Source organism: Coenobita brevimanus, chromosome 46 (assembly GCF_032717465.1).
Source record: "Coenobita brevimanus isolate Jiangsu-jjx chromosome 46, ASM3271746v2, whole genome shotgun sequence".
Taxonomy (NCBI): domain Eukaryota; kingdom Metazoa; phylum Arthropoda; class Malacostraca; order Decapoda; family Coenobitidae; genus Coenobita; species Coenobita brevimanus.
Genome location: NC_136999.1, coordinates 34,384,163 through 34,410,290, shown reverse-complemented (window position 1 = coordinate 34,410,290; position 26,128 = coordinate 34,384,163). Strand labels below are relative to the sequence as shown.

At 42.8% G+C, this 26,128-nt stretch overlaps 1 long non-coding RNA gene across 1 annotated transcript in view; it reads left to right on the top strand.

Annotated features, from left to right (window-relative positions):
- LOC145398635 (uncharacterized) overlaps positions 1-26,128 on the top strand; it is a 292,841-nt gene that overhangs the window by 64,737 nt on the left and 201,976 nt on the right. The window lies entirely within an intron of this gene.

Sequence of the window (26,128 nt, the reverse complement as noted above, 5' to 3'; positions counted from 1 at the left end):
GATGTTCTTAAACTCCGAATTGTACTTTCTACCAGGTCTTCATGTTCACCCCTTTCCCGAGTGTTTGTTTTAGGTGGCATGTATAAATCTGCCATAATTAACTTCCTTTCAGATGTGTTAATTTCCAATGGAATCAGTTCTACTTGTGAGGGTATATGTAGTTCTATTTCTTTGACTTGTAGATTTTTCTTTAAGATTATAATTCCTCCTCCCTTTCTTAAATTTATGTCCCTCCTACATATATTGTATTCCTCTAAGTGAAGGGTATCGTTGGATATCTTTGGGGTTAATTTTGTTTCATTAGGCAAATAATGTGTGGTTCCTTTTCCTTGATGTAGTCTTTTATCTCTAAAAATTTAGATACCATTCCATCTGCATTTGAGTACATCAACCTAACCATCTTGTTTTCATACTTGCCATAACTTGAGTCTCCTACCTTCCTCTTTTTTGTTCCCTGTTTGTTATGTACCACTATCATACCTGCAATCATATTACTTTGTAAAAAAAAAAAAAAAAGTACTCTTTTCTTTCTCTGATCATTCCTCATTCTTTTTGTCTCCTCCCTTTTCTCTTTTAGTGTTTCCAATTCCTCTTGAGTTAGGCATCTGTTTATCTATATTTTTTTGAATTTCTCTTTTTCCATGAGACTGTTTACATTTTTTAGTATTACCTCCAGTGTTCACACTCTGGAAAGTTACTTTCAGAGACCTTTACTTATTTCTCTCGCATTTCCCTAACTTTTTTTGTTCCTCTGTGTCTTTATTACAGATTTCCTCTGATACTTTCTTATATATGCTCATTATATTTGCCATCCCATTTTGTCTCTTGATTTATTTTTTTATTTCTTCCTCCTCTATACCAGTGAATACCATATATTTTTTGATATTTGCTGAATCTCTGACAAATTTTGGGTTGTTTTGGATTTTTTTCACTTCCTTTCTAATGTTTTTTTCTTCGACTCTTGTTTCTAAACTTTTCCTTACTTTCACCATTTCAGCATATGTAGTTTCCACCTTATCTTTATAACTTTGCGTCACTTCATTCATCTGAATTATCTTCCCTCCAACATCACTATTTCAGTCTATCAGACTACTTGCTTGCCTAGTTGTCTCTGTATCATTTCTGAACTCCTCTATAATACTCTCATGGTTAACAACTGTACTTGCCATTTCACCAATCTTCCTTTTAAGAGAACCCACCTCAACTGACAGCTCATCTGTTGTTGTGTTTTATTTAATACCTTTACTAATTTTTCATTTTCCTCCTTCTGCATATGCAACTGCTTCTTAATTTCCTCCGTTTCACTCTGAAATGTCCTTCCCAATCTATTTACCCTTTCTACGAATTTGTTGAATGTTTCCATTTCAACTAATTCCTGGTAGAAATCATCCTTTTATCTACCCCTTTCCCTCTTTTCAGCTTCTTCCATATTTTCATCATTTAATTTGGTGGTCCTCTTATGTTAATACTGAGAAAAAGAAAAAAAAAGTTTTAATTACAATTATGCATCTTGCCTGTGGTACCGTAGTCGAAACAGCTGGGACTTGATCAGCACATTTCTGTGCTATTTGGCTGTGTTCTGTTAGTCGGATAACACATTTGCTTAAACTTGCTCTGTTATTTTAGAATACCATTTAGTTAACCCTGTACAGAGCTTGACTCATATAAAGGGACTATTTAGGTATAGCCAATTGTAGGCAAGAGAGGCCAGTTTGCAGCGAGGTAATATGACGTGTTGTCTCTCTAATGCCTCAGCTGTGTGTGTGTGTGTGTATGTGAAAATTAAAGTTGAGCAGATGGGGATTATGAAGTTGAGACCACGCCCAAATAAAAACAATTTTGTTAACCTGAATCACATCCGCTGTATATCATTCTGTAATATTATGGAGTGACAAAAATTTCTAATATTCTTACTAAATGTATGGGTGGTTGTACAATTCTTATTGCACTGGCAAACTTACTTTCATGTTTCCAAAAGACGTTCACTATTTTAGTGAAATAACACAACCGTTATGGCAAGAAACTGACCTGTGATGATTTGTACAGCTAAACAGAGCCTTAATAAAGATAAAAAATGACATGTTTCCTGGAACTGGTATTTCAAGTAAAGCACCATTAGCAATTTTAAGTGACATTGTCGCATAATATCGCTAATGGTGCTTTAGAATCTGGACATAAATCTTCCATTAGCGGTTGATTTGGCATCTCAGTTTACACAATATTCTTGGGATAATCCATAAGCCAAGCGTTGTACTGGGGACAAAAGTAAAATATAAAATTACTACAAGATCGTGCACAGACCGACTATATTCCGCACTGTCAGTCACTTGCGATAGTGGACTACATTAAGGCTGCAAATCAATACTGCAAACCTTTAAAATTGCCAGCCCTCAAACCTGAATTAAACTAAAACCACACGAGTCCTTTTTTTTTTTTTTTTTTTTCATACAAACACCAGGATACAGTCGATTTGTATTGAATGACCACCAAAGCCCACCCGAGAACAAGCTGTTTCCTGTTGGCCCTGGCAGGGGATATCTGGACGTGTATCTATATACCTAGGCTGCATCCTCCAAGGAAAGGCAGGAAGTCGAGACAGGACGACACATTCCCAATTTACTCATCCACATACACACATTTATTCGTATCTTTGCCCCAAGAGGAGATTGTGTCCCCTCTGTGGCAGGGGGAAAACAATCTGGCCATGCTATGTATTAGTAATACCACACTGCAGCCAGGTTGTGTTAAGCGGCCCATACACGCACAGGTGTGTGTGGGCAGGGAACAGGCGCCCACGCAGGCGGCCTCAACAGTCGTCCTGGGATCTGTCACGGACAGATTTTCGTGGTTAGACTCCAGTCAAGTTCAGGCTGAGTGTTGTTGTTGATAACTGTTTATTGGGCATAAACTGATACAGAGTCACATCACAAAGGAGACATAGCTATATATCAGCTCCTGCTCAAAGGCCGCATGAGCTTAGCCAGGAGACTATCACATTTGCCCGGTATGGGTGCTGATTATTAAGGTGATCATATGTTTTGAAAATTAGTTACACTTAATAATGCATACACATATGCTTAGCTATACATATATATATACAATCATAATGACCTACACACACACATATATATGTACATATACGCCTATAAACACATATATGTATATGCACAATCATGAATGCGCAGGCATACTTTCAGTATAAGCGTACAAATTTACAGTGGACGGATACAGAATTAACCAGTCACGTCCCGAGCTATTTCGCACCTCCGACACTCCCCAATCCCGAGGTATTTTCAAAAAAATTTTTTTTGGCTAAAACCTCCGCTTTTGGTGAGAAACTTCGAAGATTCATAGAGAAATCGCTCACCTGAGGTTTAAAATACTAGATCCAGGTTGCAGTACCTCCTTACCTTACTGGGTTTTCTATCAGGCTGGCACCAATGAAATCGAGTTCTATGGGAGGGTAACTATTTCACACCACTCATATTTGATATTTATTTATTTACTTGGTATGAATTATGTAGTACAAGAGTATATTGGTTTTCAAACAGTAATATAGGCATTATAAGCATTGTTTCACTCACTAACTCATCACCATACCTAACCTTTTTTTGCCACATTACCTGATCATCATTTCTGGCTGTTTCTTCCTCTAATGCTATGTAAACTTTGTCCTCCACATTGTCATTGACTGGGGAATCACTCTGGCCCTGAATGTCTTTATTGGCCAAGTCACTGGTAACAGGTGAATTGCCGAGACAGTGGAATGCGAGGGGGGGGAGGTTATGCGGTGTAAGGAATTCTCCCTGCTTGGCATCTTGTAGAGGAATAGAGGAAGGTGTCCCGTGTATTCGTACGAAAAATCACGTGCGAAAATTGAAAATTGTGCAAATTATGAACCTTGGAATTGCGCAACGTACCAGTACGTCGTCGGGACTGGCAAAATGTTGCAACGTATCCATACGTCGACGGGACACCTTGGGTTAAGCATACACACACCCCCACACAGACACACACACACACACACACACACACACACACACACACACACACACACACATATACACATAAGCTTCCACACACACACATGCACACAGTTATGACTATATAAATGCATAGTTACAAACATATGAATGAAAGCAAGAGCATACATATGTATGTGCAAACTTAGAGATACATACACTTACACATTCATTGTATATACATATGTACAGTGCAGTTGTGATGATACCCATAATAATATATAGATGAGGGCATATTGATATAGAGATCTTTACAGTAAAAATTATGTACCAGATAGTATGACCTTGACGTATAGAGAGATAAAGGGATTACATGGTTATTAAGTGGGGAAGGTTGGTATAGCTGTTAAGTAAGGAAAAGGCTGCTGTTTTGGAAGGGATATTTTGGTATGTATGTGTGAGGTGAGATGTGGGAGTGTAAATGAGAAGGATTAGGAAGCGAGGTGCCGCAGGTGCTTTAGCAGAGTGAGGTGAGGGTGCAGCATCTGGGAGGGAAGGTGTGTCTACGTACGTCTGTGTGTGCGCGTATGTGTGTGTGTGTGTGTGCACGAGTGCGTGTGTGTGTGTAGGGGTGTGTGAGGGAGAGAGAGAGAGAGAGAAAGGCACGCAAGTGGTAGAAAGGGGTGGGGTGGCAAGCGTATCTTCAGTACTTATCAGATAAAGAGACATTTAAGGTAAATGGGGGTGGGGTGCCAAGAGTATCTTCAGTACTTATCGGCTAAAGAAAAAATTAGGGTAAAAGGGGGTGGGATGGCAGGAGTATTTTCAGTATTTATCAGTCAGTTATTGGCAGGGGAGAGAGAGAGACTGTGGTGGATAGTGGCAAGTCTTCTAGCCTCCCGGCCTATGGAAGACAATTTATCTTGGATTCAGGAATTCAGGATATTTAGCTAGTATCTTCTCCAATACAGGTGTTTGTAAATGGTGTATGAGTTGCTCATTAAATGTAGTATTACCTCTTATTCTAAAGTCTGTGGTTTTAAGACACTCCATTATATATATAATGTCTCAGCGTGTGTTTGTTCTCCTCTTCACATAGGCGACATCGGGAGAGATTTGGCCAATCTGTCTGGGTGATCTCCCAGATGTAAGGGTAGCCAATTCTCATTCTTGCCATCACCTTCTGTAGTCGTCTTCCTCTGAGTCGTCTATAGTCAGTTCTGTGTTGTTTGGCCAACCCTAAGTAGTGTTGAAGAATTGTGCTTTGTGGGCTTTCTCTAGCACCTTGTTCTTTCTATTGTTTGTGAAGAAGCCGTCCCACAAGGCGAGATATCTGGCGGATGGAGAGATGAACATCACAGCCCACCTGGTCTCGAGTAGTCGTCTCGTTAGCTAGGCGATCAGCTAGCTCATTACCCAGTATTCCAATGTGGGAGGGAGACCAGACAAAGGAGATCCACTGTCCAGCTTCTTTAGCATCGGATAATAATTGCCTAATTTCTCCCACTAGAGGATAATTGATTGGATTTCTGCTGGTGAGCGAGTTGAGTGCTGAGGTGCTGTACGAGACAATGGCTGCTGGTGCGCCTTGCTGTCTTGTTTTATGTAGGGCTGGGAGGAGCGCGAGGGTTTCACATGTTGTGGTGCAAGAATGATCGGGAAGCCTTGCTGTGAAACCTTTGACTGGGACGTTGGAGCTGAGCTGGTACAGGATTACTCCCGATCCAGCTCTGCTGTCATTTTGTACACTGCCATCACAGTAGAAGATGTCATATGGTTGTAGGATGTGAATTATGCTGCTAAAGAGGGATTGCATTAAGTGATGGTTTGTATTTTGTTTATCTGGTAGGGGCATAATATGTATGTCAGGGTCTGTGGTTATTCAAGGTGGTGGTGCTGGTAGACTGAGTGTAGGAGTTAGTATCATGGTCCTAACAGGAAGAGAGTTAATTTTATTGATAATGATTTTCGTCCACTTTGTGGTGAAGTAAGGGTTGTCTGGTCGTAGATAAGGTAGGATTGAGTCTTTGATGACTGGGACATGGATTGTGCGCAGGAAGTGACCTAGACCTGTTTGAGATTTCTGTCATGAATGGGAGAGATGCCTAATTCTAGACGTAGGGCGTGTAATTTAACATTTCGAGTGCACCCTAGAATGATCCTTAAGGCCTCGTTCTGTAAGCATTCTAGTTGACTCAGTTGTTTGGCATTAAACAGTATGATGGCAGGTGCTGAGTAATCAAGTATTGTTCTGATGAGTGAGGTATATAGGAGTTTTAGCATGGGAATAGAGGAGTTAACAGTAGCCATACGCAACCATGCGCATACAGTGTAGGTGCTGTGCACAATTATGTTTTATTTTTTGTAACTCTAGTTTGTTGGCCTCCTGTTGATGTCCCACGTATACTCATAGATACTTGTGTGCTGGCACAGTTTCCAAGGGATGTCCTTGTAATGTTAGGGCAGGTTGTTGGTCAGGTGGGGCAGTTACTTTGGTTTTGTGTGGGACAATAACTAGACCCAGGTCATTGCAGCTCTGTTCAAGAATGTTTAGTGATAGGGTGGTGGTGGGAATAGAGGGGCACTGAAGGAGGACGTCATCGGCGTAAATGTGTAATTGACAGCCATCGGGGAGGGTTTTGGTGGCCAAGCCATTCGTTAGAATGTTGAAAAGGGTGGAACTGAGAACTCTGCCTTAGGGCGTTCCAAGTTCATTATTTCTTGTCTGGGACCGATGGCCTTCAAAACAGACGGTACCGGATCCATCAGTCATGTAGTCTCATATGATAGTGAGTAGTGTGCCTGAGATATACTGGGAGAGATGATGAAGAATGTGTGCTTGGTTTGCTCTGTCAGATGTCCCCTTTAGGTCTACAAATACATTTTATTTACCATGAGAATTTGATAGAAATGACTGAATACAGACATGAGTACCCTTGCCTTTTATGAAGCCTGATAACCATGGGCTGAGTTTATCTTCTATGAAGTAAAGGAGCCGATTTAAGACGAGACGTTCGAATGTTTTGCAGAGGCATGAAACGAGTGAGATGGGTCTGTATTCACCTTTCCGACCTGGTTTGGGAATGGGAATAATAATGGTGTGTTTCCATGACCTAGGGAGAGTCTGCTCTTCCCATATTAAATTGTATAGTTTAATGAGAGGGTTACCCGGAACTTCCACTAGAATTCTTATGACCTGATATGTTGCACCATCTTCCCCTGGAGCAGTAGATATACCTTGTTTGAGACCGTGGAAAAGTTCTTCTTCAGTGAATAGGGTATTGTCTAAGGGATGTGGTGTGTTACAAGCTCTAAGAATGTCATCCTTTCTAATGGGGGCTACCCTTGCGAGTGCAGTTTGGACTGGAGCTGGGAGGGTTGTGGTGGAGGATGCACTTGACCATTGTTGTGATTGTCTCGCCTTTTGTGGCGGGATGAGGGTGTCGGTAAATGGGTGAGTTGCGTTTGCGGATTTGCTTAACTTTTTTCCATACATAGCCTGTCTGAGTCATGTGAGAGGGTTTATACAAACTCTCCCCATTCCCATTCTTTTACATGCTGTTTAAATGTGATTAGCTGTTCTTCTAGCCTGCGAAAGATGGTGTAACTTACATCAGTTTTGTGTTTATCCATTTTCTTTTAGCTTTGGTATATTGGTTCTGAAGTCTGTGGACAGTAGGGTCAGCCTTATACCATTGTTTGATCTGGGACATTGGGGGCCTGTTTGGTTTGGGGGCATAGTAGGATATGAGAAGTTTGAGGTTGTCTACGAGGTCTGTTTCAAAGGACTGAGCATCAGTGGGCATGTAGGGGGCAAACCATGTGCCAATGTTTCTAACTATATCAGCCTTATATTTTTCTGGAATGAAGAGTCTAGCCCTGGGCGGAATAGATGTCCTTGGGGAGGGGATAAAGAGGGTGGTTTGGATGGCAAAGTGGTCTGACGTAAGTGTATCAACTATTGTGGAGACTGATGGAATATCAATGTTGAATAGTAGAACATAGTCTAATACATTACCTCGGGTATGTGTTGGTTGAGAAGGGTAACAACAGATACAGATGGATGTGTTTACAGTAGAGCAGATAGAGCAGTCCCATGGGGCTGGCATATTGAGCCTGTGACGGTGGTTGTAGTGTCGGGTGGACACCATTGAGGTCTCCCATGAGAATTGTGGGTGCTTCATCAACATTGTCAAAGATGTCACTCACCTGCAACTGTGCAGACCAAATATAGATGTTCAACAAAACTAGTTTGCCTTGATGTAGTGTGATTTCAAGTTTGTGCAAGTCTCAGTGAGTTGTACATACATTGCATTCCTTAACAGGAATTGACTGCTTAATATACGTAATGAGGCCATGAGTTTCATTGGATGTGGTGTATGATGCATATCCTGACAACCGTACCTGTTTGAGGTGCTGAACTCTAGCCTCCTGCAAGCAGACAACGTCTATGTCATTTTCTTTTATGTAACTGTCGAGCAGTGTTTTGCGTTTGAGGAAGGATGCAATGTTCCATGTGATGAGAGTGAGAGGTGTTTGGGTGGGGAGATAGGGTGTGGACAAAGATGGTTGTTGTGGTGTGGTGGTACGATCAACGATAATTCTCGTCTGTATTACTGTGAGAGTGAGAGGCAGGAGATTGGGAGGAGGGCAGCGTTATTGGTTCACTGAGGGCGTCTTGCATCCAGGCCACTAGTTCCTTGACTGTTTGATAGCAGTGGCTGAGTTCCTCCTTCTTTTTAGTGTCCAGGTTTGTGTACCTGGTTTTCATGGTCGCCAGGGGGATCTCCAGACTGAGATCTCTTTTGTTGGGTGAGGCCGGAGATAGAATAATAACTGGGGAGTCTCTCTTGTTGTGTGGGGTGACTGAAGATGACGAAGGGGTTGGAGAGAACGATTTGAGTAACGTTTCTAGGACACTGGTTTGCTTTTGTGTTTGCTGTTCGATTATCTTGAGAATATCAGTCTGTATTTCCATTTGGGCATGATACTGCTGTGACACTGCCTGCATGATGTTTGTTTGTAGTTGTGCAATGGCATCAATTGTTTCCCGAAGTACTTCCTTAATCGTTGTCTTGATGGCAGAGATGATTTCTTGGCTGGAGTCTTTAGTGTTGTCGGCCATGTTTGGTGGAGTGACTGCATTGGGTGTTTGCTGCATGGGTGGACTCGTAGGGGTGTATTCACTCTGACTTCCTGTACTCAGAGTAGCAGGGCCTTGTCATGCACTTGCGGGGATCAGGGCTGGAGGGACTGTACTGGATGTTTGCTTAGTGGATAAATTTGTGGAGGTGCATTCACTCTGACTTTCTGCATTCTGAGTAGCAGGGCCTTGACATGCACTTGCAGGGATCGGGGGGAAAGCTTCTTCATTGTTGAGCCTGAGCAAGGGGAGGATGTCTGCCTGGCGGTCAGTGGAACTGGCTGATGCTGGTTGCATGTTTGTACTTAGAGGCGTGATGGAGGAGTGCCTCTCAATAGGTCTTTTCAGGCAAATTATACTTGATGCAGTGTGTTCACCACTGCAGTTTGCACACCTGGGAGTGAAATTTTCACCTTCATTCGTTTTTCTTGCACATGAATGTGAATCGTGATCCCCGCCACAGAACTGGCATCGAGCTGAATATTTGCACTGGGATATAACATGGTTCCAGCAGCAGCACTTTAAGCACATTATTGGGGGTTCTACATATTTTTCAACCGGGAAGGGCAACCCATAGCCTGCAATTCTTAGCATGGGTGGGAAACAGTGCCCTCCCAGAGGACAATTAAGTTCTTTGTAGGGTTTCCTCTGGAAGTGTGTCTGGTGACGTGAGTAATGGCACTATATTCATCCAGCAGCATTTCAGGGTTGAAGGCAATAGGATACTTTTTCACAAAATTTTGGTTCGTTGGGATCCACTTTCATGAAGAATAACTCCTTCCATACCTGTGGTTGTGAGTAGCAGTCTGTCCTGGTAGTTTGATGATTTAATAAAGGAGCCGTATTTCCCATGTATGATAGTTGTTTCCCCCAGGTGTAGTGTGCCATGTGCCTTCATAAACCATTGTAATTTCTCGTCATCGGTGAGTCTGCATTCTTTGGGGAAGAGCAGGATCTTGAATTTTGGAGTTGTAGGCTCGGTGGTTGATTCATTGGCAGCAGGGACTGTAATTGGTTCATTAGTATTACGCACATTCTTTTTTGAGAAGTTCTAGGCTCAATGATAGGTCTATTATTGGTGGGCTAAGTTATAATTTGTGCACTCTGGCTACTAGTTTCCTCCATATCATCTACTTATTTTGTCTTCTATGGATGTCACTGGTTTTGAGTTCAGAATTGCCGTCACATATAATGCTGTGAGCACTATGTTTGGACAGGGTAGTGAGAGATCGAGACCGATTTTCGTCGTGGGTAGCGAGACAGAGGGAGGTCAAACAGTGACCTCTGACCTCTACGGTTCCCACCGTGTGACTCGCAAACTGAGTGTGTGTGGGTACCGCAGGCCATCAGGCATCAGTCTTGTGTCAGTTGTGCAGGAGTGAAGTGCACCACAATTCTTTCAACAGTCAGATGGGACAATTTACTCCTCATCAACCAATCTTTTTTCCCATTTGGTCCATTTTTTCCTCCTCTTTCTGTTATTTGCAATATAGGCCGTGGCAACAGCCCCAATATCATACAGCTCCAGGTCATCTGTGGGCAGCGGAGCACCCATGGCCACCCTCACGCCACGGCTCGCTTGCATACATGAGGCTGATGAATCGTGTGTGGGCACAGCATTGTTCGTTGAGGCCGGCCTCTTCAGGCCACCGAACGGGCTCGCCTGTGCGTGTATGGCCCATTAAGAGGTCTAGGTGTGGGAGTTCTAAGCAGTCTAAATGGTGTAAGTGAGGATAATCTAAGTGGTCTACGTGTGAGTGTTCCAAGTAGTGCAAGTTGTGTAAATGGTGTTCGTCAAAGTCAGGCTGGTCTTAAAACTGGTCTAAAGCGGGCCATACACACACAGGCGAGCCCGTCCGGTGGCCTGAAGAGGCTGGCCCGTTCAGGCAAACCTGGGCGTGTGTGGGTAGGAAACAGGCGCCTACGCGGGCGGCCTCAATGGTCGTCCTGGTATCTGTCACAAACAGATTTTCGTGGTCAGGCTCCGGTCAGGTTCAGGCAAACTGAGCGTGTGTGGGGTATCGCAGGCCGTCAGGCATCAGTCTTGTGTCAGTTGTTCAGAATTTTACAGCCTCGTACAAGTAACCTTTGGCAATAAACCTCAGTGTGGCTGTCAGTCTTTCTTGCAACGAAATAACACTCCTCATACATGTATCGTTCTTCTTTATTATTAGGGAAACCAATGACGACAGCTGCAGGTAGGAATCCTCGTCCATCCTCAACAAATTAAACGAGTCATTTTTCTCACACCTCAGTTCTTTCAACACAGTCAGATGGGACAATTTATTCCTTCTCATCAACCAGTCCTTTGCCCATTTGGTCCGTTTTTTCCTCCTCTTTCTATTATTTGCAATATAGGCTGCGGCAACAGCCTGAGTAGCATACAGCTCTAGGTCATCTGTGGGCAGCGGAGCGTTCATGGTCACCCTCACGCCACGACGTCTCACTTGCAACTGAGCTGAGACGTGAGGCCGACTGAATCGTGTGTGGGCACGCATTGTTCATTGAGGCCGGCCTCTTCAGGCCACCGGACGGGCTCGCCTGTGCGTGTATGGCCCGCTTTAGGAAAAATTCTGCCACCTGCGTATCGTAAAAGGCGGCTAAAAGGTGTGGGGTGAGGGGATTAGGGACCCCCTCCACGGCTTTTTAGTTCCTACAATGAAACAGGGCATCAGGGCGTGGAACTGCTATAATAATATCCAGCTCAAGTCTGCATTGTCTTTAAACATACTTGAGGTTTCATTCTCTCGGGATTTATATTGGAAAGATCATATTATATCTCTAGTAATATTTGCTGCCAAGAAATTGGGTGTGCTAAGCTGACTCCGTGCCTTCTTTACCTTTGCACAGTTGCTAACTTTATACACTGATTTAATTCGCCCCTGTGTAGAGTACAGCTCTCAACTGTGTGGAGGCTTCCCATGTACAGTTCTTCTCAACAAGATGAAGTCAAAGCCTTTCGTCTCATTAACTCTCCTCCTCTTACTGGCACCCTGGATCTTCTGTCTCTTCGCCACACTGTTGCATCTTTATCTGTTTTTTATCACTACTTCAATGGTCACTGCTGCTCTGAACTGTCTGCTTACATCCCTCCACCACATTGACGGGCATGTAGCATCCAACTAGCAACAAACTCTCATCTCTTTTCCGTCATCCTCTAATCCAAGAGTTAACCACTACTCACAGTCCTTTATGTATGCAGCTGGTCAACTCTGTCTCTGTCTGTAATTCCTACTTCTTATGATCTCCAGTCTTTCAAATGCAGTGTGTCCAGGCATCTCGAAATGGACGGATCTTATTTTGGCTCTCTGCTGTATTGTTTGTTTTTCTTAGAAGAGCTGTATGTGGCGAGTTCTCCTACACATGAGAAGTATACTCCACACACACAAACACAAACAAAAAAGTCCATTGAATGAAGTCAACAGTCTTGCAGAACAAAAGAAAGCCTGGAGACGGCTTAGTACATCCAGTGTCTTGGAAGTGGATTTTGCGACAGAGGTAAATCTGCCATATAATTATGGAGGTGACTAAGGCCAGCTAAGCGTGAACAGAAGTCTTGCGCATTGTTATGAGGCAGAAGCTGGCATGATCCTGATTGTCAATACATAAAAGTTATTGTGTGGGGAGCAGGGTGAAGTCAGAAAGAGCAGAGGATTATTGATTAGTTATTTGCAATAAGGTTTCCGGTAGAGAAGATTCTGCAATTTGAGAAAGATGATTTTCCTATTGTTGATCCATTTTTCAAAAGCCATATTGTATTGTCTCTTGAAGTATTTTTCTTCAATGGGAATATCATTAAATTCCCTCGTTGTACGGTTAGTTAAGGTATACATATCCAGCTCCTCAAAGCACCCGTTATAAGGTATATTTCTCAGACAACATATAATTTTTCTCTCAGCTGTACTCTCATTTTTCTCCATATCTTCTTAAAATTAAGACAGCCAGAACTGGATCCAGTACTCTAAGTGTGGTCGTACTAGAGATTCTCACAAGGTGTGGATGATATATTCAGATATACATTCGAATGTACTACCAATGAATTCGATTAATTTATTAACTTTCTTTAAAAAATCATATATTTTATATTTGGTATAAAATAAATTTTCATTATAAATTCCTAAGTCTTTTAAGAGGTATACAGTATTTAGGTAGTTGTTATTCATTGCAGAGCTTGAGAGACAGCAGAGAAGAGGAAAGAGAAGGGGAGAAGTGGAGAGGAGGTGAAGGAAGAGGAGGAGATGTGGAGAGGTGAGGGAGGAGCAGATGGGAGAGGACTTGAGGAAGGAGAGGTGGAGAGGAGGTGAAGGAAGAGGAGGAGATGTGGAGAGGTGAGGGAGGAGCAGATGGGAGAGGACTTGAGGAAGGAGAGGTGGAGAGGAGGTGAGGAAGTAGAAGTGGCAAGGAGGTGAGGTAGGAGGAAACGTGGAGATGAGGTGGGAAAAACATGGGATGTGTGAATGATGGGGATGACTGTGCAGTGACGAGTATGACATGGTCAGACGCTGCTGGTAAGGGCACCACTAACACTAAGGTCCCTATTCTCATCGGTTAAGGAAGTTCTTTACCACCTTTTCCTAAGCTATTTATTATATACATTACACCGTACTGTTCTCTTTCGTGTTACCTATATCCCTCTATTATCGCCAAACTCTGCATAAACAATGTATAAAATGATATTAACCAGCCATATCCAAAAATAAATCTCTAAGAAAGAGGTGTTAGCTAGCTTCCTTAACCGACGAGAATACAGACATTGGCCAGAAACAGGTGTGCCATATCAACACTGACACTTCAGAATAGCTTGGACACAAAAAGGACGGTGAGTAGGTAGGGAGTTGACAAGATATATTACAGATACAGAGTAGGGACAAGAACTACCAGTGAATTGTTAAGATGTTAAAGGATTAATATTCATCTTAATGTCTCCCAGGGAAAGGATCACATAGCCTAGCAGGGGAATTCCAAAATCTAAAATCAACACATGAAAACAAAACTGCAGTACACGGCAAGGATCATCGAGGATTTCGTCTTCTAAATACTTGCGGCAGGACATGTCGCTAGTGGTGTTTACTGCCTAGATGCCTTCTAACTTCCTAGAACCATGGCGAGTTCTAAGCAAATACAATTGAGAGGAAACGAAGCTAAAATTGTAATGCTAAACCATATTCGAAACTTGCAGGTAATTTTTCATGAAGTAAAATAGGAACGAAACATTTTTTTTTTTTCACTTAGTTCTATTTTCCATCATTTTTTCTTAATTTTTTCAGCTGTTCTCTTCATGGATCTCACAGCTTCTATATCAACGTATCCTCTTGTTGTTATAGGCCTCACATTGCCTTCAGTCTAACTCAACTAACTCAACAAACGGTACAAATACTCTCTGTCATTGTAAGCTTATTTACGGTACTTCCTGCATTTGATCACTGAGGCACATGACATCAAACACCATACCATGAGTGTAAACAACTGGAGTTTGTAGAGAAACTGGTGGTGACTGGATGCTATGGTGAGAGGGGAGGTGTGTACTGATTAGTGTGGTGAGAGGGGAGATGATCACTTTTTGGTGTGGTGAGAGGGAAGGTGTTCACTGGGTGGTGTGGAGAGAGGGAAGGTGTTCACTGGCTAGTGTGGAGAGAGCGGAGGTGTTCACTGGGTGGTGTGGTAATAAGGGAGGTGTTCACTGGGTGGTGTGGTAATAAGGGAGGTGTTCACTGGGTGGTGTGGTAATAAGGGAGGTGCTCACTGAGTGGTGTGGTAATAAGGGAGGTGCTCACTGGGTGGTGTGGTGAGAGGGGAGGCGTTAACTGGCTGGGTGTGCTTATATAAGGGCGGCGGGAGGCGGGTCTGTACTTAGTACTCATCTCCTTCTCCGGGCTGTGAGGTTCCCGCTCCAGCCTCACCTGCTCCAACACCTTCACCGTGAGTCATGTGGCACCGTGTTACTAAACACTTTGTTGTCAGTCATGTGGCACCTGTTAGTAAACACTTTGTTGTCAGTCATGTGGCACCGTGTTACTAAACACTTTGTTGTCAGTCATGTGGCACCGTGTTACTAAACACTTCGTTGTCAGTCATGTGGCACCTGTTACTAAACACTTTGTTGTCAGTCATGTGGCACCTGTTAGTAAACACTTTGTTGTCAGTCATGTGGCACCTGTTAGTAAACACTTTGTTGTCAGTCATGTGGTACCTGTTAGTAAACACTTTGTTGTCAGTCATGTGGCACCTGTTAGTAAACACTTTGTTGTCAGTCATGTGGCACCTGTTAGTAAACACTTTGTTGTCAGTCATGTGGCACCGTGTTACTACACACTTTGTTGTCAGTCATGTGGCTCCATATTACAAAACACTTTATAGTCAGTCATGAGACACCCTGTTACTACACACTTGATTGTTTGCCATGTGGCACCGTGCCTTTGGACACTTTGTTATCAATCTTTTGATGCCGTGTTTCTACATAATTTATTCCCAGTCATGTGGCACAGTGTTACTACACATTTTCTTGCCAGTTTTGTGGCAAGGCATCGATACACGTTATTGGTATCTAATTTTACAACAATACAATTGTATTACATGCTATGTTACTGGTGATGTGCTATTTTCCTCTTCTTCAGTCGAAAACAGTAATTCTTACTCCCATTCCACGTATTTGTATGGACAATTTATGAGTCTGTATTTGGCTGTTAAAGTAGATTAATCTTCTAGATGTAATTAAGAACTACAGAGGGAAAGTATGTGAACATAAATGTCTGTGTATTGCTTTATAACTGTGGAAGAAACGAGCCTGTGTCAGTTCAGTAAATGGCCTAGTTAATATTTTGCTGTGAAATTCAGCGCAGTAGGGGTAAAATGTGGTTCTCTAGCTTGACGTTAAGATATGAGAAGTGTCTGAGCTTTCGGTTGTACATAAGGAAATCATATTAGGTTACGAGGAATATGAATGTAAAACAATGGGGGTAGTATGTCTAATTTTCAGACATTCGTACACTAGCAACGAAGAAGCATCTACAGTCTCACTACACACGCAAGGCAGTACAACACCTCGGTCCGAACACTAATAGAAGCTCCCATCCCGTCATCCACCGATCACAGGTATCCTTAAAAGAGGTGATCAGGAATAGTTAGCTAGGCTTACAACAAGGTATTATGCTGCTCTTCTCAATTATCAGCTTAGCTTTGGGTTGAGCAGAATCACAGATGACACATGCCCAACCTCAAGAATAGGCTTACACAACATTGCACACATAATGGAACACAACACAGCACATATCACAATCAGACGCAGACACAACATCAGCGATGTAAGTGAACCTGTCGGACGATCCCATAGTTGAAACTGCTTACCTGCAGCCAGGCGTACCATGATGGAGAAGGAGAAGCAATAACAACAACAGTAACAGAAATGGCATTAGAATATATAACATTGTAAAAGAAAAATATATATACTTAAGTTGCTAAGAGAAGATTTGCTGCACATTTGACAGACGTGTGGAAGAAGTACTCTGGGATTCCATTAAACTTTTGAGAGATTAATCAATCAAAATCTTATGGTCAAGCAGAACAACAGAAATACAGGTGAAAAAGACAAAGAGCACCTTTGATAGCTGCCCCTACCTCAGCAATACTGAAAAAAAAAAAAAAAAAAAAAAAAAATATATATATATATATATATATATATATATATATATATATATATATATATATATATATATATATATATATATATATATATATATGTATGTATGTATATATAGTGGATGGTGAAATCAAAGAAAGGAAGGCAATGATTGATTATGTATGTGTGTGGATGACAGGATGAGGTGTGTAATGGATGCAAGAGTGTATAGAGGTTGGGAGAGTGGACTTTCTGACCACTACTTGGTGGTCCAAACGAAATGGAGAACTAGGAGGGAAGGACAGGAGGAAGTAGCTCATACAAGGAGGGTGGAAAAGTTACAGGAGAATGAAAAAAGGGCAGAATATAAGAGGGAAACGGAGGAGCGATTGGGTAAATATGGACTGGAGCAGATGGGGGACGTGGAAGGTGTGTGCAAGATATTCACAGAAGAAATCTGTGCAGCATGTGAGGTGGTGTGTGGGGTGAAGAGAAGACAAAAGGAGGTGCAGGGAACAGCATGGTGGAATGAAGAGGTGGGACAGGCTGTCGCACAAAAGAAGAAAGCATATAATAAGTGGATGAGGAACGGGCGTGGAGAAGTTGGGAGACAGAAGAAAGAGTTGTATGTAGAGAGGAAGAGAGAGGTGAAAAGATTAGTAAGAGAAAGTAAGAAGACAGTGGATGAAGAATTTGGAAGGAATTTAAGTGTAAAGTGGAGGGAATGTAAGAAAATGTTCTGGAGAGAGGTAAAGACGGGGTGCCAAAGAAGTTAGTTGGGGACTCAAAGATAAAAATGGTAGATTAGTTTTGGAGACGGGAGAAAAAGTGAGTAGATGGAGAGAACACTTTACCGAATTGTTAAACACAGAAAATGAAAGTAATGCAGGTATAAGTGGATGGGGAATGGCTGGGAGACCAAGAGATGTGAGAAGAGAGGAAGAAATCAGTAGGATGGAAGTTGTGGAAGCAATGAAGAAAGTTAAAATGGGGAAAGCCCCAGGAATTGATGGAGTGTGTGGTGAAATGCTGAAGCTTGGGGAGACATAGTAGTGGAGTGGATGTGGAAGATGTACTGATTGGCCTGGGAGGAAAGTAGAGTCCCAGATGATTGCAAGTCAGGTATAATCATTCCCCTGCACAAAGGAAACGGGGAAAAAGAAGTATGTGGTAATCATAGGGGTATTGATCTTCATAGTGCAATAGGAAAAGTATATGGTAGGATACTTATTAATAGAGTTAGAGAAATAGCAGAGGATTTACTTGGAGAACAACAGGGAGGTTTTAGGAAGGGAAGAGGTTGTATAGATCAGATATTCATTCTTAGATCATTAGTGGAAAAGTTTCTAGAGAAGGGAAAGAAGTTGTATGAGGTCTTCATGGATTTGGAGAAAGCATATGACAAGGTGGATAGACAAGGATTGTGGAAAGTATTAAGAATATATGGAGTAGATGGGAAGTTGTCGAATGCCGTGAAGAGTATGTACGTGGGTGCTTAGGCTGCAGTGCGTATGGATAGTGAACTGAGTGAATTTTTCTATTTGAAGGTTGGATTGAAACAGGGATGTGTCATGTCTCCATGGTTGTTCAATCTGTATATGGATGGGATTGTAAGAGATACAAGGTATGGCAGTGGATGTTGGAGCGTCCCTAGTGAGAGATGGCAGTGTCTGGATATTCCCTGTACTGTTGTTTCCGGATGATACTGTGTTGTTAAGTTAAGACTAAGGGGAGCGACAAGGCTTGGTAGATGAGTTTGGGAGAGTATGTAAGAAACGGAATCTAAAGGTGATTGAAGGGAAGAGTAAAGTTATGGTCTTCGAGAGAGATGAAGTCAATGAATGTACAATGAGGTTGGATGAGGAGGAAATGGAAACTGTGAGTGCGTTTAACCCTAGACCAGTGGGGCTGGATAATAGTTTGTATCGACTGGGGCTGGGTAATATGTTTTCCATTTTATAATATTAATTAAAAAATGCTAAATATTTCTTTTTTATTGAAAACAAAGACATGGTGATGAACTAAATTCCTTATCCTACAAAACTAATACTAAGAAAAAAGTAACAAGAAGAAAATGTAATGGTTCAGGGGGGCTGAAAGAAAAAAGATAAAAACAGAAAAAAATCTAAATGTGTTAACCAAAAATGTAATGGTGTAGACATGCGAGGAGCAGCTGGCCTGGCGACGCACACAACGCGCCCCTGGGTTCCTGGAGCAGCAGTTGGACTCCCTGTGGACCATTTGGGACCATTTCCATCTAGGGTAGACAAGCGAAAAGAGGAGGTTATTTTTCAGTAGGAATATTTGTGGAAAATAATTTATGGATTTCTTTGTTACCGCTATAAATGGTTAAAAATGGTGTGTTTCTTATCTACGACGCCTTGCTCTACAGCGGAGCTCCCAACCAGGGGTGTGGCCGTGACAAAGGTCTCCACACTGTTCTATCAATGCAGGGGAGGCGATGCCCCTATGTGCATTAGCAGGCTGGCAGACAGGAAAGGATGGCTGAGCCTGTTATTTGCCCAAGGCTTTATTAAGACCAGAGCCAACTAAGACATGTACTTGCGTCTGATGGGGGTCTGGTTATGGGTCCGAATTCTGTTTTCACTGTAGATAATCCACGAGTTGATGACTGCAACATCAATACACAATCCACTGGGCCTGGAAAATATTGTCCAAAATCCATAATATTAGCAAAACCAATACACGGAGGGCAAGATAGATACCTTCCCTTACACCATCATCACAGAGCATGAAGGTACTGGGAACATGACCCCCCTACCCCCCTCACAAAACTGTGCAGCACAAATCAAAATTGGAGTTGGAAGCATTTATCCAGCCCCAGACTTCCAGGGTTAAGTACTTGGTAGTGTGATGAGTAAGGATGGAAGTTTAGAGGGTGAAGTGCTTGAAAGGGTACAACAAGGAAGAAAAGTTGCTGGTTCTTTGAAAGCAGTGATAAGAAACAGGGAAGTGAGCATGGAAGTGAAAAAGGTACTACATAACAGTTTTGTGATACCAGATCTAATGTATGGAAGTGAAGCTTGGACCTTGTTGGATGGACAGAAGTCAAGAGTGAGAGCTGTAGAAATGAGTTATTTGAAAGGAGCATGTGGAGTCACATGGAGAGACAGATTGACAAATGATTAAGTGAAGGATCGTTGTGGTGTGGATGTGGATGTGATAGGAAGCGTTAGGAATAACACACTGAGGTGGTTTGGCCATGTGGAGACGATGGAGAGTGAGAGACTAACGAGGAGAGTGTATCTGAGTGAGGTGGAAGGGGGGAGAGGGAGGGTGAGACCAAGGATGAGATGGAGGGATGGAGTGGAGAGGTATATGAGAGAGAGGGGTGTGAACTGGGAGCTGGCAGTGAAATGGCAGGGGACAGGGCGACATGGAGGCGATTTTTTTGTGGCCACTCCTTACAAGATTAAGGCGTCTGGCAATAAATAGATGTATAGACTATTTATTTATTTTTAAATTTCATACAAGTAACTTTTATTTTTAATGCAAGGAAGAATGAACCAAAGGACGGAGGCCCGCAAATCTGTTGGTTCCTTCTAGATATGCTTCCATTGTTACCCTCCACCTGACAGAGTCAGAGGAGGACGTTGTTATCACTGTGATCAATAGGTGTCTGTCCGCAGAGTTGGGCGGCAGGGTGGCTGGGCTGTCATAGAAATTTCGTTTCCTGACCATAACTCAGAAAGAATTCACTATTGAGTCATGAAAGTTCACAGCGTTGTGTGTCTTATAGTGAACTGGTGCCTTTTGATAGGTAGAGTGCTGTGTCTTAAGTATTTTTTAAATGAAAAAGTAAAAAAGAAATCGTTTCCGGGCTAGGAGTCAGAAACTAATTCAGGCACAGGCTTCAAACTCTCCAGGAATACGTATTCATATGCCTCTTGGTGCCTTAGTATTAGAATGCCTTGAGATTATACAATGTTATGAAATCGTAAAAATACATAAAACTGATTAATTTAATACACTTTTCTGTTAAAACTGCAAGTATTACACCTAGGAGACAGAAATTGTACATGATGATTATATGAATATCTAATCAAGTATGAAGTTCCATGACTGTACCTATTATGTCACCATAAAAAATGGCTGCCTAAATGAAGAAGGACGAGTCATAATTTCATGAATTTTGCTCATAACTTCAGTACTACCATCGATAAAGTACTCAAATTTATAAGTTTTAATGTCTCTATGTTATACAAGATTGATTGATTGATTTATTGTAATTAAAATCTGGCGGCGCAACTGCGACGGTCAAATGCCTCCGGACAACAAGGTAAGAGACACAGCAAATAATAAGTGCATGTTCAAAGTAAGGAGGAGCCTGCCCAACACCATAAATCCACACCCTCTGTTGAACATCTGAAGGCTAACGTGAGGACAAGGAAGTAAGTTTTACAACACTCGTTCTGGGAGTGGGCATTCCAGTTTGTTTGGAAGGCGGCTTGGGGGCCACCTTTGGAGATGCAGGTGGGCCAGTGTTCCCACCAGAAGCCCCAGATGAGGAAGTTGAAACTACAGGACTCGAATCATTTGAGGAGGCCATCCTATGCTTCAGATCTGAAGCACCATCGGGCTGTCCAACAACATCCCCAGGTGGGGAACGGACCAGAGGTAAATCATCAGCTTCAGCTGTCACCTAGCTAGATCCCTCAGCCTGCTGGGCAGAGGGAACAGGAGATGGGTCGACACAAGGTTTGACAACAGAGACCTTAGGTGGCCAGTCTTCATGCTCAGAGGACTGTGACAAACAACAGTTACATTTGCCAGGTATAGTTGGAGCCTCGGGCATACTGGGTAAGACGGGAGAAGAAGTCCGGTCAATGTGGACATCTGCCACCACCACAGAAGTTTACAAGCCGTCAGCCACCAAAATGGGTGATGCATTGGCGTTCCAGAAAGGACAGAAGCATGAGTAACCCCAGGCTGAAAGAGGAGAGTTTGGGCTCTTCTTTTTCCTTCAGGAAATGAAACCCTCTCACTTGTAAGAATGAACAAAATCTCCTTCTCAGGGCAGTATCTTGGACAATTTTCAGAAGATACAGCATGAGGACCTCCAAGTGTTAGCATTTAAGGGGTCCTGTACAGTCACTGGTATGGTTTGGGCCGCCACAGGAGATGCAGACAGCAGGAAGGCCAGCCTTTGCACGACAGCAAGATTGGCCCCTGACAGTGGAAATATTGCTTTGGGGTCGGGACATCTGGCTGAACAGGAAGTGAGAGCCAAGATAGTATAACAGTCTTCGGCAAAGTTAGTCTGTCAAATGTTAGGAATAAGGTGGGTGTCGTGATCAAGATACCCTCTGTTTTCTTGTGCAGGTGCTCAACAGTCACCACACTAGAAGAATGCAATTTCTCCAACAACCACGCCTGTGAGTATCAAAGGAGGTCATGGGAAAAGATGACACCCTCACATCGATCATATGTATTGTGAGGAACACAGGCAACAGTTGCACCAGAGACTGAGGTCATATTCAGTAATCGTGAGGTCTCTTCTGGGAAGGACGCCTAAAAAAATGAGACTTCAATCCCCCTGGGAACAGATTTTATGTTCATGACCACAGGCCGAAACAATGGCGTGGTGCAAATAAAAAATTTCAATATCTAGTACTGACCCACCCACAACAGATTTCAGTATCAGATACATGGCATATGATGCCAGCACCATTTTGTCTTGGGCCAACCCCAGAGCCACACCAACCCAACGGGAACACGTCCCAGATTCAGCAGAACACTAGGGCAGAGGAGGATACTCCCCAGGAGCCTGGAAAGGCTCCAGAGTGACAAACATTGAAGAAGTGTCCAGAGAACAGTCAGGGCCAGATGCAGCATCGTCAACATAATTTTATAACATTCCCCTCCGTATATCAGCAAATAATCTTCATTCCTCAACCCCTCCACCCACCATGCAGTCCAACAAGGGGAGGTCGTATGCCAGGAACAACACTGGTGACCCCAGAGGTAGCAGGAGAGTATACATGGGTAACCACCAGGGTTCACGGACAAGGGTAACTCCAGGACGATAGAAGCCACCAGGCCCCCCAGTGCCCACTCAACCCTCGCCAATGCATGACCAGCCGACTGACCTGGTCGGGCCCAACTAGGCCTCCTGTCTAGCCAGAATAAGGGACCAAAGAGGTGTATTGTTAGCTGCAGGGCACATCATGCAACATCACCAAACCCCCAAGACTTCTGTCCCCCAGCATTATGGGACGCCATGCACAGCAAGCACGTGGTTAGGCAACAGTGCTGCACTAGATGGCAAATGGGCAGGGACTAACATCATAAGCAGGCCTCCTCCACCAGTGATGTAGGGGGTGCTTGGTCCACAAGGCTGACAAATGCCTACAAAGGTAGGCAGGCCTCCAAAGTAGGTAGCACCACCATCCACACTTGAAGCCCTGCCACCACGTCAAGGTGACCTCCCACAGCGGGGCTGTGTCATGTAGGGTAAAGGCCATTATGCACTTGGTTAGGTGTGCAGGGAGGTGGGGGTATGTGCTTGGTCGGTGTAGGGTTGCAACAGCGAAGTGTTGCCTATGTTTTATATTGAATGTCTATCGGGGTTGAGGTATGTGAGCACTTTACTGACCGTGGAACAATCCACAGAACCAGAATGCAGTTCCCTCGGTCCACGAACTTGAGTGAGCGTGTGAACTTCGTGTGGCTGTGGGTGGGTGGCATGTCAGCTCGCGCCATAGCCCGGGAGACAGGCACCAGCGCTGCCACTGTCTGCAAGTGGATCAGGCGCTGGAGGCAAGAGGGTCACCTCCAGAAGAGACCATATGGAGGAAAACTACGCAGAGGGAACCATGACGTTAAAAAAGGCAGTGGATTTAAAGTTTTTTTCCCCTCACTCTTTAATATTGCCACGTCAAAAGAGGCAGGGAGGCACATGGCACAAACGGATGATATTCCTGAGTATGTGTCAGTGACTCTTTGTATGATACATCACGCGCTTTGGATGTTAAATTACGCACTTAGAACTATTAATAACACAACAGAATTCCCCCATGAATACGTTTCAAGATCAGTAGTATTCAAATCCGATTATGTGTAATGACTAAAAATGAAGTAAACATGTGTAAGGTCAGTCGATCAAAAATGCATTGCTCGGGAGCGGCACGATGATATCCGAAATGATCTATATAATTTGTGCAGTCCAAAGAATGATAATTTGTCATAATTTAATTGTTGATATAACAATATCGATTGGAAAATGTTAAAAGCATAAAATTTGTAGCACCCTAAAAGAAAGGAGGGGGGGGGCTAAGCATCGTTGGAATAAAAAATTGGGGACAGTTTCCAGTAGCCATCGTTTGTGGTGTCAGACTGTCGCACCAAATGTGCACCGATATATACTTTTTTTTTTTTTTTTTTTTTAAATCAAAGAAACAACTATCTTCCCTTTTCCATCCGAAGAACATTTACATCTGACGAAAAATAATGACAAACCCTCTGTTTGCTATTGCGTGTCTCATGGTTCAATTTTTCCGCTATGTATTTGTTAAACTTTGGGAAGATACATGTGTCTCTGGCACGTATTCTCGTCGAGAAAAGAACGCTTCCTAGCACCTCTTCCTTGGCAATATTGTTTTGGATGTGGCTTGCTAATATCCTTTTGTACGCTATTTAGTCATAGTATCGTGATACTAGGAGGATTTACCTAGCAATGAGTGCAATAAGGAAAACAAATCGTTTAGGAAAAGGTGTTAAGGACGTACTTCAATACTGTTGAGTATAATACCTACCCTAAACTTGTATACTGTGTTCTGTAATGGCCTATGGATGAGGTCAATGTCATTATGATATAGTCTGAATGCCAATTCTTGGTGGTTAGTGAAACTCCCTAACACGTTTTCCTATGCGATTTATTTAGTTTCTTACACCTTACCGACTTCGCCTGTGTTATGTATATCCTTCAGACGTCTCCATAATCTGTGTAAATAACTACAATGGAATATTACTTAGTTAGATCCAAAAACAAATTGCTATGGATGAGATGTCAGGGAACCTCCTTACCCTATGAGAAAACGGGCCATGAAGAATAATGGAGGATTTTAAATTATGCAGTGCCATTAATGGCAAAGGACGGACATCTACTCGTAACTTCAATGCGATACCTCATTCTCTTTATACTTGCTACCTACAGACGATTTTATTAAGCTTTAAGGTCAGGACCAACCGCCTAGCCCCGGGCTTCTACGCTCTTCATTGGGCAACGTAGGATTGGATGATGGATGGATGGATGGATTAAGGAGACTATTCAGAATGGTTGTATGAGATGTCACTACCATTAATCCCTTCACTACCAAAGATCTTCTCCATTTTCAATACAGTCATCTGGAGGCAGCAAGAATAGAATGCATACATTACCGTAGTGTAGGGGTCAGTAGTAGTAGTACCATCTGTAGCCCTAAGTTCATCTGAAACGTGATCCCGGTGGGCTGCATTCTTAAGCTTATCTGCAGTTTATCTTTCCTTCTTTTTGTGTAGGGGGAAGTAGCTGAGGGAATTCTGTACAACCAGGCAGTTGAGCGACCTGGTTTTAAGCATGCCACCACCTGAAGGCGTCCCTCTGTAGCATCAGTGTAGGGGTTAATATGGACAGAAGTAGCCATACTTTGAGGCAGGGACCAAGCACCCTTATTTCAAGGGTGGATGATGGTCATGAAATTTATACCGTAGGGCTACTCAACTGGCGGCCCGGGGGCCAAATCCGGCTCTTGAGTCGTTTTTGTTTGGCCCTTTGACCAACTCAGAACGAAAATAAACAAATAAATAAGCATAAAACACAACGTTTGCGTTTTTCTTTTTATTCATGTATCTAGCAGAAAATGTAAACGGAAATAATATATGAAATTCTCTTCTTTTTTTGTTGTCTATGTATATGTGTTGAAACAGAGGAAAAAAAAATACCTGTATAATAATGTATGGCCCTTTTGTTAATCTGAGTTTCATAATTTGGCCCAACTCCTAGAGCAGTTGAATTGCCCTGCCGTAATACTTCATAGGCTAACCACGACCCTGGCAGTTGCAATGTAAAGTAAATGCAAATAAGTGAAAATTTTATTCGTTAGCTACAGATCATTACTGAAATGTGTATTCTTTGGCCTGTATTCTTGTCGATTAAGGACACCCCGTAACAGCTGTTCCTAAGAGACTTATTTTGCTTATTACACCTTACTGTCCTCTTCTGTGTTATGTCAGTGCTTCTTGTTTCGTTTCCCGTTACATACATACTGTACCAAAGGATACTAGCCAGCCATATCTGAAAATATAGAGCTAAGGAAGAGGTAATAGGAAGCCTCCTTAACCGACGAGAATACGGACCTTTGTGTTTAGGACCCTTTATAGAGTCTCAACATTAGGTGGTATGATTGT